The sequence below is a fragment of the Talpa occidentalis genome, unplaced genomic scaffold (genome assembly GCF_014898055.3).
Source record: "Talpa occidentalis isolate TD23 unplaced genomic scaffold, MPIMG_talOcc4v2.1 talOcc4.11, whole genome shotgun sequence".
Taxonomy (NCBI): Eukaryota; Metazoa; Chordata; class Mammalia; order Eulipotyphla; family Talpidae; genus Talpa; species Talpa occidentalis.
Window position 1 is genome coordinate 75,467,942 of NW_023601104.1, and position 17,613 is coordinate 75,485,554.

General features: G+C 39.3%; 1 protein-coding gene across 7 annotated transcripts in view; it reads left to right on the top strand.

The window, feature by feature from the left end:
* EXD2 (exonuclease 3'-5' domain containing 2) overlaps positions 1-17,613 on the top strand; it is a 63,478-nt gene that overhangs the window by 15,646 nt on the left and 30,219 nt on the right. For 3 of the 7 annotated variants that reach the window (XM_037503562.2, XM_037503563.2, XM_054691244.1), the window contains 2 exons: positions 2,337-2,405; positions 3,202-3,428. The gene's annotated coding sequence lies outside the window, so the exon portion shown is untranslated. Of the gene's footprint in view, positions 1-2,336; positions 2,406-3,201; positions 3,429-7,578; positions 7,626-9,109; positions 9,152-17,613 lie in introns of those variants that run through there. The other 4 variants (XM_037503565.2, XM_037503564.2, XM_054691243.1 and 1 more) reach the window with 4 other exon arrangements.

Sequence of the window (17,613 nt, forward strand, 5' to 3'; positions counted from 1 at the left end):
TTTTCAGGAAGATCCTACTTATTTCCTTTAATTTTTGACCTTTATCTTCAACAAACTAAACAAATCCCAGTAAAGAGTTTCCACCTTTATTGTATATCATCAGCGTTGGTCACAGTATTCAACACGTTTTAGTAGACTATTTAGCATGCATGTATTATTTGTATCTTTCATTGCCTCTATTAGTTAGAGGTTGGGTTGGGTTGCTGGTACCAAAGACTTGATGGCAATGGCTTAAAATAATTTATTTTCTCATGTAAAAGAAGTCCAGAGGTAGGTAGTTCAGGGCTAGTGTAGAAATTAGAGAAGCTATCAGGATCCAAGTTTCTTCAGGCTCACCACTCCCCCTTCCTGAGCACATAGCTTCCATGTTCAAAGTACTACTGCAGTGGCAGAGAGCTTCTGGAGCTCCAGTTCTTGTTTACTTCCAGTCTAAACAAGAAAAAAATGGAAGGGCAAAGACAAAAGGCAAAAGAAGTCTGTGGCAAAAGCCTATGCAAACACTTTTATTTATACCGCATTGGCTAGAATTTAGTTACATGGTCATACCTAAGGCACACTAGAGATAGAAAAATGCATTCTTTAAATACAACTTTTTTATGCCCCTTGATTTCTGTTACTAAGCAGAAGGGAAGAATGACTACCGGGTAGGCAACTAGCACTTCCTGCCACAGTTCCTTTTGGATTTTCTGTTCATGATGTCCCAGTGCTTGGCATTAAGTTGTCCTTAGAATCAATGAATAAAACATTTTTAGATAAATCAAGCAGTTCATACCATGTTGGGTTTTTTAAATTAATTGACTTTATATGTAGAGCAGTTTTAAGTTCACATAAAATTCAAACAGAAAGTACAGAGTGTTCCCATATACTTTCTCCTCTCCCCTGATTCCATATTCGTAACATCTTGTACTGGTGCAGTACATTTGTTAGAATTAATGAAACAATATTGATATATTATTACTAACTAAGGTCCATAGTTTACATTAGGGCTCACTCTCTGTGTTGCACAGTTCTATGGGTTTTGACAGAAGTAGAGTGTCATAAATCTACCATTAAGGTATCAAGGTATCATACAGAATAGTCTCATTGCTCTAAAAAATCCTCTATGGTCTACCTAGTCCCCCTTCCCTTCTTCCTCTGGACCCCCCGGCATGCGCTGGTCTTTTTACTCTTTTCATCATTTTGCCTTTTCCAGAATGTCACATCGTCAGAATCACACAATCACACATATTCTCAGACTGGCTTCTTTTACTTAGCAATATGTATATACAGTTCCTCCATATCTTTGGTGACTTGACAGATCATTTATTTTCATCACTAAAATATTCCATATCATGGATGCATCAGAGTTTTGTTATCTATTCACCTGTTAAAGAACATCTTCATTGCTTCCAACTTATGTCTAAAGCTGCTATAAAAATCATGTGAAGTTTTTTGTGTAGACCTAAGTTTTTGATGCATTTGGATAAATACCTTAAGTGCACGATAGCAGAATTGAATGTTAAAACTATGTTGTCACAGTTTGTAGGAAACTGACTATTAGAAATGACTTTACCAGCATTTAGTGTTGCTAGTGTCTGAATTTTAGCCATTTTAAGAGATGTAAACTGATATATCATTATTGTTTTAGTTTGCAATTCTCTAGAGACCTATCAGGCTGACCATTTTTCATATGTTTGTTTGGACATCATATATTTTCTTCAGTGAGGTGTCTATTCATATCTTTCATCCACTTTCTAATGTGGTCTTTTATTGTTGCATTTTGAAAGTTCTTTGTATAGTATGGAAATATTTTTTTATTAGATTTGCATCTTGCAGATATTTCCTCCCAATTTTTGGTTTGTCTTTTTATTCATCTAATGATTTTTTGGGGGCATAAAGTTGTTCACCATATTTTCTAGTTTCTTAATTTTGGTTTGTCCTCCTTTTTAGTCCTAGTGTTACTGATTTATTGCTATTTCTCTTTTACCTGGACCAATCTCACAGAACTGTTTTATCAGTTTTTCCAAAGTTCAGAATTAATTTTTCTGATATATTAAGCGTATATATCTGCAAGATGCAATCACTGTAGTCCCCTTTGCTCTTTCCTCCCCTGTTTTGATCCCTCTCCCTCCACCTCACCTGCAGAAAGTCTCTGATTTAAAGTTGCCTGCTAATTGTGTTTGTTTGCTTATTTATTTATTATTATTAACATTATTTCCTGATCCCTTACTTAATTCCCCTATATCCCTCCTATAAATAAAACCATCCAATAATCTTTCTTTTTCCTTCTGGCTTATTTCACTGAGCATGGTGCCCTTTTAATGGAGACTTTTTTACCCCCCCCCCTTTTTTTTCAGGTGTTGCAAGAGTGGGGAGATAAATATGCAAGGGATTAATCCTGTACAATTGCTGAAAATTTCCTCCTTGTGGGTATTTTTCTAATGTAACTTACAACCCTTTTTTCCTGTATTGGAAGCAATATAATGTAGAGGATGAGGGCAACAGTTTTTGCAATCAGATATATTAAGTCCTGATTCCCAGCTTCAATGCTGACTTTGAGTTACCTTGACAAAATTATTTAACCTTTCTCCATTTTATGTGAAATGGCACTAATAATAGTACTGCCTCCTGGGGCAGTTATGAGGATTAAATAAATTAAAATGTGTGAAATACTTTGTAAAGTTCCCAGCACACTGTGAGCACACAGCCAACAAATGCAGCTATTATTACACCTTACCTGGTTATTTATGCACATCTCATTTCTCCTGTTTTATAAATTCCATGACAAAGTTACAGCACACAACACACATAAGCTTCCTCACACAAAATAAGACTGCTAATATAACATATAATAAAGATTGCTAATAAAAACTGGCTTGATGATCGATTTCATACATAAATGAAAGGTATTGTGGTTATTGTTACAAAAGATGGCATAAGTTATTATAATGGCTTTAGGTTAGGCAAAGGATAAAATACATTGCTAATGAGGAATACATTATTAAAGGTCTCCTATTTACCTCCATCAACTAATAGTTAAGAAAATTAATGTAGAGAAACACTCCTCCAGCTAATTAATGACAGATGTTCCACAATGCATTTGTGAGGATTACAAAGCCTTCTTCCTTTAAAACCCAAACCAACATGCACACAAACAAAAACAAAAATACTACTTTTCTGAAGAAACGCTAAATCTTTCCCATTTTTATCTCCTTTGTTCAGCAGTGGAAAAACTGGGGCGACAACAGCAGCCCTGGCTGCTTCCGTACAAGATGGCGCCACCCACTTGTACATCCCAGCCGGGGTTACGTCCTCCTAGGCTGTCGCGGGACCGGAAGTGGTTTCTTCCCTAGTGGATCCGGGTGGGTGTGCGCAGGTGGTCACGGAGGTTCCAGTTCTCCAGCGTGAAGCGCAGCAGGTGTTCGGCTTGAGTCGGAGGCCGCAGGCAGGTGAGGATCAGGAACCCGCGACGCCTTTCACCAGATCGTACGAGGGGCGGATAGGGCTTCCAGTGCGGATCGAAGAGAGGGACCGTGGGGCTTGGGATGCCACCTTGTGTGGGAGCGACTGACTGCGGGGACCCAGCCGTCTCCGAGCGACTTGGCCCTGCCCCTCTCCCCGCCCCCGGGGCCTGCGGGGCCTCCTGGGCACCCTCGCCCTGGGCGCGGGCGGTTCAGCACTCGGGTCCCGAAGGAGAGCTGTCACCCTCTCCCCGGCTGCACGCGGATCCCCTTCTCTTTAGGAGCACTTATCACACCCCTATGGCTGCTTGACCCGTCACTTAAGGAGGCACCACCCCCCAGTACCTGTTAACTCCTCGGGCGCAGCTGGTTTCGGGGCGTCCGCGGTCACAGTTTGCTCCCCCTCCATTCGTGGGGACGTGCCCTCCCCCACTGTTAACACCTCTTTTCTCCCAGACCACACCCGAGGCTCTGGGCCTAGCTAGGAACCGCCTCTCTTTAGGCATCTCGGTTTATATCCAACCTGGAACTTTAATCATTATTTATTACAAAATTGATGCCTGCTCATTAAAATATAAGCAAACCCAAACCTTTATAAGATTTAGATGTGCAAACTCCCTTAGGTAGCCATTCCTTGAAAACATTAATTTATTTATATCGTGATTTTAAAGTTGTATTACAAGGCAAGAAAGAACTGCACTGAGAGGTTTTGCTCATTATCAGAATTAGGAAGTGAGGGAGAAAAGAGGTTTAATGGGGGGTGGGGGAGGAAAATAATGATTTATTTGGGTCCAGTTGAGCTTGATTGAAAATGTATTATTTTAGTTACAGTGAATTGGTACAATCTTGTAAAGCAGTCATGTAAAAAAATAGATCTTCTTTGACTATCTCCTTTTTCTTTTCTTTTTTAATCTTCCGGCAAAATAATTATCAGTTTGTGTTGTATTTTTCTTTGCATTTATTGACAAGTGTTTGTACATATGATATAGGTATATAAGACTTTGTGTTACAGTTTTACAAATATGTATTTCATAAATGTGGCACATTATACACAGCAACTTAACCTTTCATGCTTAAAAATGGATCTTGGAACTTTTTCTTTGGTAGAGATTCTACCTTATTCTTCTTTTGTTCTGTAAATTCCATAATATGTCAAGACTTCATAATATGTAAGATTACATAGATTAACTACAGGATTTCACTGTTAAGACACAGTGTGTTAGAAAACAGCCTTCCACATGTGTCTGTGTGCCTATGTGAGCATTTCTGCAGGTGGAATTGCTGGGAAGAAGGGTTTGGACCTTTAATGCCAAATTATCCACCAGTAGGATATAATAATGTACATTTCCCCACACTGTTTTAAAAACATTTGATAGTAGCAGTATGTTTTATTTTTTACAAATCTGATAGATGGAAAATGATTCTCATTGGTATTTTGATTTTGATTTGTATTTCTTTTTGAAATGGGACAAACCCTGGTAACCAGGGTTGATCCAGTTGGTGGGTCCTCACCTTCATGCTTAAGAATGTAGGCCTCAACCCAAAAGCAGGCACCTGGAAAGAAATAACAATAAAAGGGTTTAGTTACATATAGAGTAAAGGGAGAACAGAGAGCCAGAGAGAGAGGGAGAGGATGAATTTCTTGGTTGCCACGTGCTCAGATGCTATTTGTGAGCAGAGATGAAGATCTAAGCTGAAGCCTCGGTGAAGCTGCCAGAGGCAAGCTGGTGCCTTCTCCAGTGGTGGTCCTTCTCACCAGCAGTTTAACTGCCAAAGCACCAACAGTTTAACTGTCAAAGTACCAGCCCCACCCCTATTTCCTATCAGCCTCTGAAGGACATCAGGGGGACATCAGTGTCCAGAAAGCTTGACCTTCTATCACACAGTTATCTCCCATTGAATGGGAGATTGCTCCTCTACTGGCATTTATGTTTTCATGGTTGTTGTCTATTTGTATTTCCTCTTTTGAAAAATGTCTCATTTCTTTTTTTTTTTTTTTAAAGATTTGTTCATTTATGCATACAAGAACTGGGGTACAGGCCAGAGGTGTGGGGGTGTGTGTGAGAGGATTCACCAGAGACAGAGTGGGGAACAGAACAGGTGGATAGGCTGAAATACACTACTGAGGGAAGCCGCGGGCGAATCAGGAGAAGTCTGCTGCGTCAGGTGGGTAGCTCCCTAGTTGGGGATGGATCTCGTTGTGTTGCAGTGGCTGCGAATAGCTTCATAGGTTGCGTCTTAACCCCTTGCAACACCGGGGAAGCCCCAAATGTCTCATTTCTATTGGGTTTTTAAAAAAATATTAGTAGTGTTTTGTATATTCTTGATATTAATCTTTTGTCATGTATGAGTTTTAAATATTTATTCCAAACATAGTTCATTTTAAAGTTGTTGCTTGTTTTTAAAAACAAGCATGGCATCTTTGCTGAACCAGTGTTTAAAATTTGAGTTTTAACCGTTATCAGTCTTTTTACTGTATTTTGATTTTTGTGGTTATTCCTTACCCCAGTGGTTTGCAAATGGGAGATGTTTTGCCTTCTACGGGCCTTTTGGCAAAGTCTGGACACTTTACTGGTTATCCACTTGGAGTGGTGGTGCTAAAATTTGCAGCTGGTAGGCAGAAGGCAGGAATGCTGCTAACTGTCCTACAATGCCCAGGCCTACCCCACACAATAAAGAATTTTTCTGGCCCAAAATATCAATAGTGCTAAGGTTGAAAAACCCTGATTTACATTGAGACAGAGCAGGATTTTTTTTTTAATAAGTTTGAGTGTTTTAAAAATGTGCCTGTGTATAGTATGCATAATTACTGTTTTTCAAAGTGCCACTCAGAAAAGCCAGTCCATTCTTAATGCATTAATCTGAAATGCCACCTTTATCAAGTACTAATTTCTCTTACTCAGTCTTACTCAGTGTTTCTGAACTCTGTTCTCTGGCCTAATTTTCCATTTTGCTGGACAAAACCACAACATCCTATATTAAATATATGTGATAGTTTGATATCTAGTAAGGTAAATACTCCCTGGTGACCTATTATTTCATTACAAGGGATAGACTTTATCAGCTCACAAACTCATTCTTTCAAAAACAGTATATTTTTGCGTTCTGAGCTTCTTTTCCTGATTAATTTTAGAACCAACCTGTCAAATAGTTCTTTTTTAAAGTGGCTTTATTGAGATGTAATTCCACAACATACAGTTTTTTATCTAAAGTTTACAATTCAGGACATCCCTGGTGGCACAAGGGGTTAAGATTCACCACTATGAAGCTATCAACAGCAACTGCAGCACTAGTTCAATCCCGGCCCAGGGAGCTGACCCACACGGCGCAGCAGACCTCTCCTGTCTTGCCTGCTGCTCCCTCAGCAGTGTATTTCAGTAGATCTGCCTGCTTTGCTCCCAACTCTGTCTCTAGTGAATCCTCTCACACCCCCACACCTCTGGCCTACATCCCAGCTCTGCATGCATAAATAAATAAAATAAATCTTTTTTCTTTTTCTTTTTTTTTTTTTTGAAAGATTTATTTATTTATTTATACAAGCACTGGGTATAGTGAGATGCGCGGGAGGGTGAGAGAATTCGCCAGAGCCAGAGCCGGGGAACAGAACAGACAGACTGATGAAATACACTGCTGAGGGGAGCAGCGGGCGTGGCAGGAGAGGTCTGCGCGCCATGTGGAATCCTCGCCGGTGGCCAGTGGGGATTGAACCAGCGCTGCAGAGGCTGTGGGCAGCTTCGCAGCCCAGCGTTCAACCACTGCCCCACAGGGGAGGCCCAAATCTTTTTTCTTTTTAAAAAAGACCTTATTTCCAAATAAAATTACATTCACAAGTAGTCTTAAGATGAGTTAAGACTTCAACATATTTAGGGGGGACACAATTCAACGCATAACATTATACATATACTACATTGATCCATTCATCATCTGATGAACACTTGGGTTGTTTTCAGTTTTTGGCTATTATTAATAATGCTGCTATAAATTCTTGTGTGACAAAAGTTTTCATTTCTCTTGGTTATATAACCAGGAGTAGGTCGTTTGACAAACTGCCAGAATATTTTCTAAAGCAGCTGTACCATTTTATATTACTTTTTACATACCAGTAATGTATGAGAGTTCTAATTTCCTTTTATTACAGGCACACCTGTGGGAGATTGCAGTTTGGTTCTGGACCACCACAGTCAAGTCAGTCACATGAATTTTTTGGTTTTCCAGTGCTTATAAAAATCATATCTACACTCTATTGTTAAGTGTACAATAGCTTTATATCTTTTAAAATGTACATCCTTATTAAATGTGGTACAGACACAGGAAGTGAGCACATGCTATTGCAAAGATGATGATGATGGGTTTACTCAATACAGTTTGTAAAAACTGAAGAATCTTTGAAGTGCAATAAAGGGAAGCACAGTAAATAACGAGGCACTTATTACCGGTCTTTTTGACTAGAGCCATCCTAGTGGGTGACTGGTGTCTATTCTGGTTTTGATGAGCATTTCCCTGATGACTAATGATGTTGAGCATCTTTCCCTGTGTGTTTTGGCCATTTGTATATATGACTTTTGAAGAAATGTCTCTTGAAATCCTTGCCCATTTTAATTTGTTTGTCTTTTTATTATTGTGTTCTTTATATATTCCAGATACATGTCCATATCAGATATATGATTTGCAGATATTTTTCCATCCTGTAGGTTGTCTTTCCACTTTCATAATAGATAATTAATTTTTAAAACATTTTTTAAAGTTAAGTTTGCATTGGATGTATTACTTTGAGTATTTTTATTAAATAATCTTTCCTTATTGAAAATAAGTAGGATAATTATATTACCTTCTGCAGAGGGTTGTTGAAAAGGTAAAATGAGTAATGTATACATATATACATGTACAGTGTCTGGCACCTGATATGTACTCTGGAAGCAAGATATCTCTACTTGTCTAGGCTTCTGCGTCTTCAGTAAAGTTTTTTTTTAATATTGATCGTCCTTTTTTTTTTTTTTTTTTTTTTGTGGGACCCTCTCTGGTGGCCGGGGATCGAACCAGTGCTGCAGAGGCTGTGGGCAGCCTCGCAACCCAGCGCTCAACTGCTGCGCCACCAGGGGAGGCCCTGATCTTCCACTTTATACCTGGTTTTGTGTGTGTGTGGCTGCTTGGTGTAGTTATAAAACTGTGTATTTTGTCATTATGAATGGATTTTCTTCACATTTTTATGAGGGGTTTGGAATGCTGTTATTTTATATTCATCAAACTTTCAAAATTATCTTACAAGTTAAAAAACTTGTGACTTATTTTCTTGTCCCAGTGATTCTGATACAGTCATTCTGTTTAGGAACTGTGGTTCATTTTTGATCTGAATTGGATCGTTTTCCCCTCTGGCTCTACTCTTGTGAGTTGTTTTTTTTTTTTTTAATAGAGGCATGTTTTATTTATTTATTTATTTATTTATTTGTTTATTTTGTTTTTACATGCACTGGGTACAGTCAGAAGCGCAGGAGGGTGAGAGAATTCACCAGAGCCAGAGCAGGGAGCAGAGCAGGCAGAAGGACCGAAGTACACTGCTGAGGGGAGCAGCAGGTGGCAGGAGAGGCTTGCACGCCATGTGGGACCCTCCTCCGGTGGCCGGGGAGCAGCCGGGGATCGAACCGGCGCTGTAGAGGCCGCGGGCAGCTTCGCAACCCAGCGCTCAACCGCTGCGCCACCAGGGAGGCCCTCTTGTGAGTTTTTAATGGGTCTCCCTGTCTCTAGCTTTGCCCTTGCCCAGTGTAGCATCCACACTGCCACCATGGCATTCTTTGAAACATGAGTCTGACCCTCTCCCTTTATAATCTGTTATTGGCTCTCCAGTACTTGTGAGGTTTCACCTTAAGATAAAACCTAAGGTCCTTAGGTCCTCCCTGACCTCACCTGTATCTCTTCATTTCAGCATCATCTTTATTTCCTTATTTGTACATTATATTCCGGCATAATCTTGTTCAGTAGAAATATGAGAGCCCCATAAATAAGTTTTTTAGTAGCCACATTAAAAAAAATAAAAAGGAACTTTTTTATGTTTTTAACATTAGTAATTTATTTAACCCAGTTTATCCAAAATTATTTTTTTAAAAAACATTTTTTAAAGATTAATTTTGTTTATTTATGCATACAAGAACTGAGGTTTAGGCCAGAGGTGGAGAGGCGGGAAGAGGATTCACCAGACAGAGTGGGGAACAGAACAGGCAGATCTACTGAAATACACTGCTGAGGGGAGCAGCTGTGAGACAGCAGAGGTCTGCTGCAGCGTGTGGGTTAGCTACCTGGCTGGGATTGGACTTATGCCACAGTGGCTAGCGACATCTTGCTAGTGCTGAAACAACCTCTGCGCCACCAGGGAGGCCCTGTCCAAAGTATTTTTAACATAGCTTTAAAAATTCGATGTTGTATTCATAGAGAAAGTAGAGGTTACCAGGGATGGGGAAGAGGGCATGGGGAGTTAACTGCTTAATGGGTACAAAGTTTCTGTTTGGAATGATGAATACTTGGACATGGATAGTGGTAATGGTTGTAAACATTATGAATTTAGTTTATGCCACTATACTTAAAAAATGGTGAAAATGGTAAATTTTACGTTACGTATATTTGACTACAAGAAAAAGGTCACTTTAGAAATCAATATGGAAGTTATCAGTCAGATATTTTTACATTTTTCTAGTTGTAAATCTTCAAAATTCTGTATGTATTTTCTACTTGTAGTACATCTTACATTTGCTTGAACCTTTTCACTTACACATTGATGCTCTATGCCTTTCTTATCCTTGCACATACTCGTCCCCCGTCTGGAGTGCCCTTCTCCTAGCTGCCTTGTGTACTTGGAAGACCTTTGTTCCTTTTTTTTTTTTTTATAAAAAAAGATTTATTTATTTATGCATACAAGAATTGGGGTACAGGCCAGAGGTGCGGGTGGTTAGAGGATTCACCAAAGACAGTGGGAACAGAACAGGCAGATTGACCGAAATACACTGCTGAGGGGAGCAGCGGGCGAGTCAGGAGAGGTCTCCTGTGCCATGTGGGTCACCTCCCTGGCTGGGGATTGAACTCGTGCTGCAATGGCTGTGGATAGCTTCATAGGTTGCATCTTAACCCCTTGTGCCACCAGGGAGGCCCCCTTTGTTCATTTTAAATACTAGCACCAATCTTAGCATATGTCCCAGCAAGAGGTATCATGTTAAGAGTTAGCTCTTTCCTCTTTGCCATCTCTCTAGTGTGTGTGCTTCTGTTGGTGGTGGTAACAAGCTGTCTTGCAATTTGTTCATTACATGTGTTTCTCCTTTTATAACTCCTGAATTTTTGAAAATAGATTGTGCCTTTGAACTCTTTTTACCCAGAGTCTAGCACAGTGTGACTTATACCACATCCATGTTTATTGAGTGAATTCTTTTGCTAAAAAAAAACCAACCCCACACAAAACCTTCATGTAAAAATGACCTAATATTAAGAATTTTGGATGTTGCCATGAGTTATCTCTTAAGGGAGTATCCCACTTGAGGTATACCCTTCAATTTCCCTCTAAGGCCTTTCTTTTACACTGGCCACACATGATAAAAGATAAATCAAGAATCTGTATCCCTGGGACTTCTGTATCTGAGGGAGCCCTTTTCAGTTTAAGTAAATCAATACTATTTCTTTTTTTGTTTGTTTGTTTTTTTGTTTTACTTATACATGCACTGGGTACAGTCAGAAGCACGGGAGGGTGAGAGAATTCACCAGAGCCAGAGCGGGGAGCAGAGCAGGCAGAAGGACCGAAGCACACTGCTGAGGGGAGCAGCGGGCGGCAGGAGAGGTCTGCGCACCATGTGGGACCCTCCTCCGGTGGCCGGGGAGCAACCGGGGATCGAACCGGCGTCTCGGGCGCGGGCAGCTTCGCAACCCAGCGCTCAACCGCTGCGCCACCGGGGAGGCCCACAATACTATTTCTTTTCTACTACATTTTCTACTCTAATGTAACATTTTGATGTTACTAAATATGGAAATAGTTTGAAATGCAAAAGTACTTTGAAAAAGAATTAATAAAAACACATTAGAAAATATTTAACAACAAAATCAAAATATCCTTTATAAAATCATGTTTGAAAGGGAAGATACAATCAAGATGCAGATTGGTCTCAAAGGATGAAACATTTAACTGGAACAAAGAAGATGAAATTTAAAGGAAAGAAATATAAAGTTTTAGATTTAAATGCAGAGAATAAATTACAAATATATAAAATGGGGCACTCATTTTGGTGTCAGTGAATTTTAATTTACTCCAAACTTTATATGATTACTGTGATTCTACCACTCAAAAAATTTATCATTTGATAATATTACTAAAATATAGCATCCAGACACTTGGACATAATAGTATCAATATAGTACATATCAATTAGACCATGTTTCATGTACTCATACAGACCTGTGTGCAGCACCTGAAAAGATATATTGACAAACTGGGAACTGTTCAAAATTGTCTAGCCACATGTTGAGTGGTCTGTATTAACTAGATGACAGGAGGATGGCTGGGTTAAGAATATGCTAAGGGGAATCATAAGAGCTTTCTTCACATATTTGACAAGCTCTCAGGAGGGACTAAACACATGCCATTTCAGAAACCTGACTGAACATCAAGGAAGAGAGATTTCTATGTAGGGCACTTGTCTACAATAGAATGCAAGGATTTTTCAACAGAAACTGTCTCTTAAAGTAATGAACTTTGTTCCTACAAGTATTCGGGTAAAGACCAGGTCATAATCTGTCAGGGATACCATGGAAAGGATTCTTGAATTGGGTGGGAGCAGAATTTGGCTCCCAATTTTTAATTCTGTGATTCTTTGTTTTCTTTCTTTCTTTTTTTTTCCATAGTCCAGAAGTCTTTCCACCTCCACCCACCCTCATCCCCACCCCCCTACCTCTGGCCACACACAAACCCATCATGCCATAAATTCATAGGGAATGGGCTCCAGCAACTCAGGCACCCAAGTACCTTTCTCTTTGGCTCCCTTTTTTCCTGATCATTTTCTTTCACACTCTCCAGCTCTGGCAGTGCCTAATGTGCTCAGTACACTAATTCTCTTTGCAAGAAACTTGCCATTATTTGTTTATAACAATGCCAACTGCATGCTGTATAACATTATAGACTCTTAGTTTTGCCATGGTAACATTTGTGGGACATTCCTTTTTGAACCATGCCCATCCTCTTGATGTCTACAATATCACCTTTCTTGTAGATTTGCATGTATGTGGCCAGATTCTTTGTTTTCTTTTAATAGGAGTTCTGTTCTATTATTTACTGAACCCTACTGTGTTAAGTGTAGATACTAAATGAAGTATATTGGTAATTTTATTTAAACCTCAAAATAATCCCACATGGTAGGTACTAACTTTACCATTTTACAGATGAGGAAACTGAGGCTTAGACAGATTCAGTAAATTGCACATAGTAGAGGCTGGATTTGAACCCAGGCTCTTTGATTCTAGGGCCCATATTATTATCGTCTATCTCATGCTAGCCTCTGAACACTTTAACATATTTTATTTATTAAAATATGATTTATTTCCAGGTTATAATCATGTCTCTAGTGTTAAGTGGGATAGTTAGATTGCTTATCACTAAAAACATCATTAAAACTTATATTTTTCTAAGTATGATTATGTACATACTCACACAGAATTTATTTTTATTTTTTTTTAAAGATTTATTTATGCATACAAGAGCTGGGGTACAGGCCAGAGAGGCAGTGGGTGAGAAGACTCACTAGAGACAGAGTGGGGAACAGAACAGGCAGATTGACTGAAATTGCTGAGGGGAGCAGCAGATGAGACAGGAGAGGTCTCCTGCACCATGTGGATTTCTCTCTGGCCAGCTGGGGATATAACATGTGCCGCAGAGGCTGCGGATTGCTTTATAGTGCGGTGTTTAACCCCTTGCGCCACCAGGGAGGCCCGCTCATGTAGAATTAAAAAAAAAAAATTATAATCCCACTACCCTTAGATAATTATTGTTATCAGTTTGATGTTCAATTATATCACACAATTAAAATAAAAAATAAGAATGTCAAATTGGAGCTCTCCTGCCCACCTCTGACTATCTATTTTTTATCCTTCAAAAAAAAAAAAGAATGGAAAATTGTTTTTGTCACAGGAGTTGGTGAGGCATTGAAAAGTTTGGGAAATGAAACAAGCACTTAGTAAGGTATTTTAGGCTGTTCAGACTTGGTGGCTTATTAAAAAAAAACACACACAATTTATTTCTCACACTCCTGGAGTCTGGAATTCCAAGGTCAGGGTGTCAGCTTGGTTAGGTCCTAGGGAGAGTTAGTTCTCTTCTGGATTGCAGACCGCTGATATTCTATTTTATCCTTAGGTGGTAGAGATCAGAGAGAAGCAAGCTCTCTCTCATGTAAGTGTACTGATCCCATTCATGAGGGCTTCACCCTCATGACCCCATCTAATTATAATGACCTTCCAGAGGTCCCACCTCCTAATACTATCACACTAGGGGACAGGATTACAACATAGTGACACAGATGTTTGGTCTATAACAAGATTTTATTTTTCTCCTAGCTCAGTACTGAATCATATTGCTGCTTTACAGTGTTAAAGCACAATAAGGGGAATTGTTGTTTGTTTTTTTTCAATGAATAAGCAAATTTTTGTAATTTGATGATTGAATTAAAGACATCATAAAAATGTTAACATATATAATACCTTGAATTCAGTTTTATTCATTCAATTAATATCTGTTGACTGTTATCAACTCTATGGTAGTTGTTGGGTATTTGATGAAGAAGCCAGTTAAAGGCCCTGTTCTCCATTCTAGTGGGAAAGACAGCTAATGAATGAACCAATAGTTATTCACTCATCAGTCAGGCCAACAGGAGAAAAATCACTGCTATCCCTGAAATGAATACACATGTGTAAAGCCAGCCCTCATTAACACATGTAACTTTACTGCAACTCCAGAAAGTCCTTCAGGTTTGAAATGTTCTTCTGTAGAATTTGGCATAACTGACCTCTTTGTGTGTAATTTCGAGTTCAGCTTAAATGTCTCTTCCCTGCTCCTCACTCCCCAAAGCCAAATACTGTTCAGATTTTTTCTACCATGGATTAGTTTATAGCTATTCTAGAAATTTATGTAAATAGAACTATACAGTATCTTTTTTTGTATCTGGCTTTTTTCACTCAGTTTAATGTTAATTAAGATGGGATTGGTTTAATTTACCCAACTTGGGATTTAGAAAATTGTACCATAACTGGTCTCCATCTTCCAGATCTTCATTATGAAAATACTGAGTTCCTCAATTCATCTTCCATGTCTCTGTTGTTTTGTTTTCTGCCTCTTTATACTGTGCTCTGGGAGATTTCCTCAGATTATCTTCAGTTTTGTAAATTCTTGTCACCTCTGTCTGATCTACTGTTTAATAACCTGTCTATGGAGTATTGAGTTTTAACATTTTAAAAAATATTTTCCAATTGAGAATTTCTACTTTTTTTGTCCCTTGTTCAAATTTTCGATTTTATTTTCCAGAATAGTCCTTTTTTAAAAATATTTATTTATGCATACAAGAACTGTGGTATGGCCAGAGGTGGGGCGGGGGGTGAGAGGATTCACCAGAGACAGAGTGGGGAACAGAACAGGCAGATTGACTGAAATACATGGCTGAGGGGAGCAGCTGGCAAGACAGGAGAGGTCTGCTGCACCATATGGGTCACCTCCCTGGCCTCTGGAGATGGAACTCACGTTGCAGTGGCTGCAGATAGCTTCACAGTGCTGTGCTTAACCCCTTGCGCCACCTTGTTAGCTTTACGGTTTTTTGTTTTGTTGCTCAGATTTCTTGATTTTCTAGGGACTGATCGCCTTTGGAAGTTGTGCATGTTTCCTGCATGGAGTATGTGTGCTCGAGGGTGTTTGTGTGTATAAACCACTCAGGTTACGGGTGCTCTTTCCTTATGCCATTAAAAATCCACCTTATGTGGTAGTAGAACTATGTGACCCACCTGAGGAGTAAATCCTATATTGTGAAAAAAATAACAAGCATGTTAAAATAAATCTACCTTACAGTCTGCCCTTCATATATAGGGATTCAGTCACTGACTAGTTGAATCTGTGAATTCAGAACCCACAGATAGGAAAAAATCATGTATATATAAGTGCATCCTTGCAGTTCAAACCCATGTTGTTCAAGACTCAACTCTATGTACATGTGTGTGTATATGAATTTTATATATGTGTTTATATTACCCACACATATATGTAAGTGTGGGTATGTATGTATATGTATATATATACATGTATGTGTGTATATATATGTAAATAATTTTATGATTGACTCTGCCTGGTTCCAACAGAATTCAACAGTTCTAACCATTTTAGTTTTAGTTTTTTGGTTTAGGGTTTCCTTTTGTGACAATAATGTGGACCTGGCCCTGTGCTAGGCAGAGTACAGGCTGAGTGTCTGCTCTCTCATGAGGAATACCTTTCTCACACTCAGTCTTGGGCAGGTGGCAGGCCCTGGCCTCCTACTCTCAGGTCTCTGTTAATTTCTAAGGCTGCATTCTCCTGGGGTCCAGCTGTGGCCTAGACTTCTTTCCCTGTGTTAGCAATACCCCAGCACTGGGGCTGGCATGAGTTCTGGTTTTGCCCAGCTTTTTCTCCCACCCACTGTGGGTTCCTCTTTTCCATTTCTAGTATCTGATGGTTTCCTTCTCCTCTTTTTAAGTTTAACTGTGTGTTAAGATTTTACCTTTTTAATGTTTTCTCTAGCATTTGTATTACTTAAATTGCCCATGTTAATATATCGAGTGGCAGAGAATGGATTTGTTTTTGTTGTTGTTGGTTTAAGATTTACTTTATTTTTACGCATGCAGGAGTTGGGGTACAGGCCAGAGGTGCGAAGGTGGGGGGTGAGAGGATTCACCAGAGACAGAGTGGGGAACAGAGCAGGCAGATTGACTGAAATACACTGCTGAGGGGAGCAACCGGCGAGTCAGACGAGGTCTGCTGCGCCATGTGGGTTGCTCCCTGGCCAGGGATCGAACTCGTGCTGCAGTGACTGCGGTTAGCTTTCTATGCTGCGTCCTAACCCCTAGCGCCACCAGGGAGGCCTGAGACTGGATTTGAACTAAGCTTTTGACTCTAGAGATTTTTGTATCTTCTTAGATTATTTTAACTAGAATTCATTCTTCACAAGTTATTTAATCTCATTAAGCCTCATTGTCTTTTCAGTAAAAGTACTGGAGAAAGCATATACAAGTACTTACACAGTTTCTGTAATAAAGTAAATGTTTTCAAAACAGCATAGTCATTTTATCATTTTCATTAGTATTGTAAAAATTGTTGCAATGCTAATTTTCCTAATTTTCCTCTCCAATAGCCAGATATCTCCATAAACTGATTATAGACCAGTAAATTTTTAATTATTTTTAAAATTATGTCTTTAACATTTTTAAAAAGAGATTAAAAGCAGTACAGATCCAGGGGAAACCGCTGCCATGGAGAAGTGGAGGTGGTCTGGCAGGTCACTGTGTCTTTGGGACAGTATAGATTTCAGACCTGAGCCCACGGATGTGTAGCCCAGTCTTTGTTTAGCTGGCACATTGGTTTAAAAACTGTAAATATGTTGCTAACATTTAAAAATGGTGACGTTTCACATAAAATCCAGATATCTAACTTCATTTGAATGGTCAAGTTAACTGGCCTCTCTGGGCCTTCTTCCTGCCCTGCATCAGTTAGCTTCTGCTGAATGGCTGTTGCCACGTGTTCTCTCCCTGTCACTCAGGCCAAAGGCCACTTGCCATTTATTGTTACATGTTTACTGTTATTTTTAAAATAGTATGGAAATAGTAGCCTATATCCGTCTGTCTGTCAAAAATAGGAAAGCCAAAAATAGATGGAGAAAAGCACATTTTAGAAAAATGGAGAGACTGTGATAGAAATGAAGATATTTCTTACATAATTAATAGAGCCTCTGTGTCAGTTTTTTTGCCCATGACTTGTTTCACTTATTTATGTTATTCTGCCTTTATCTTGAGGACATTTCCATTTGAAGCCTCCTCTGAGCATCATGGATTGCTCTCTAAGTCTTTTTTCTTTTTCTCTTCTAGTCCTTTTTTCCCTTCTGTACTGCCCTAATTTATGCTCATAACTTCCCATGGAAGACTGCTG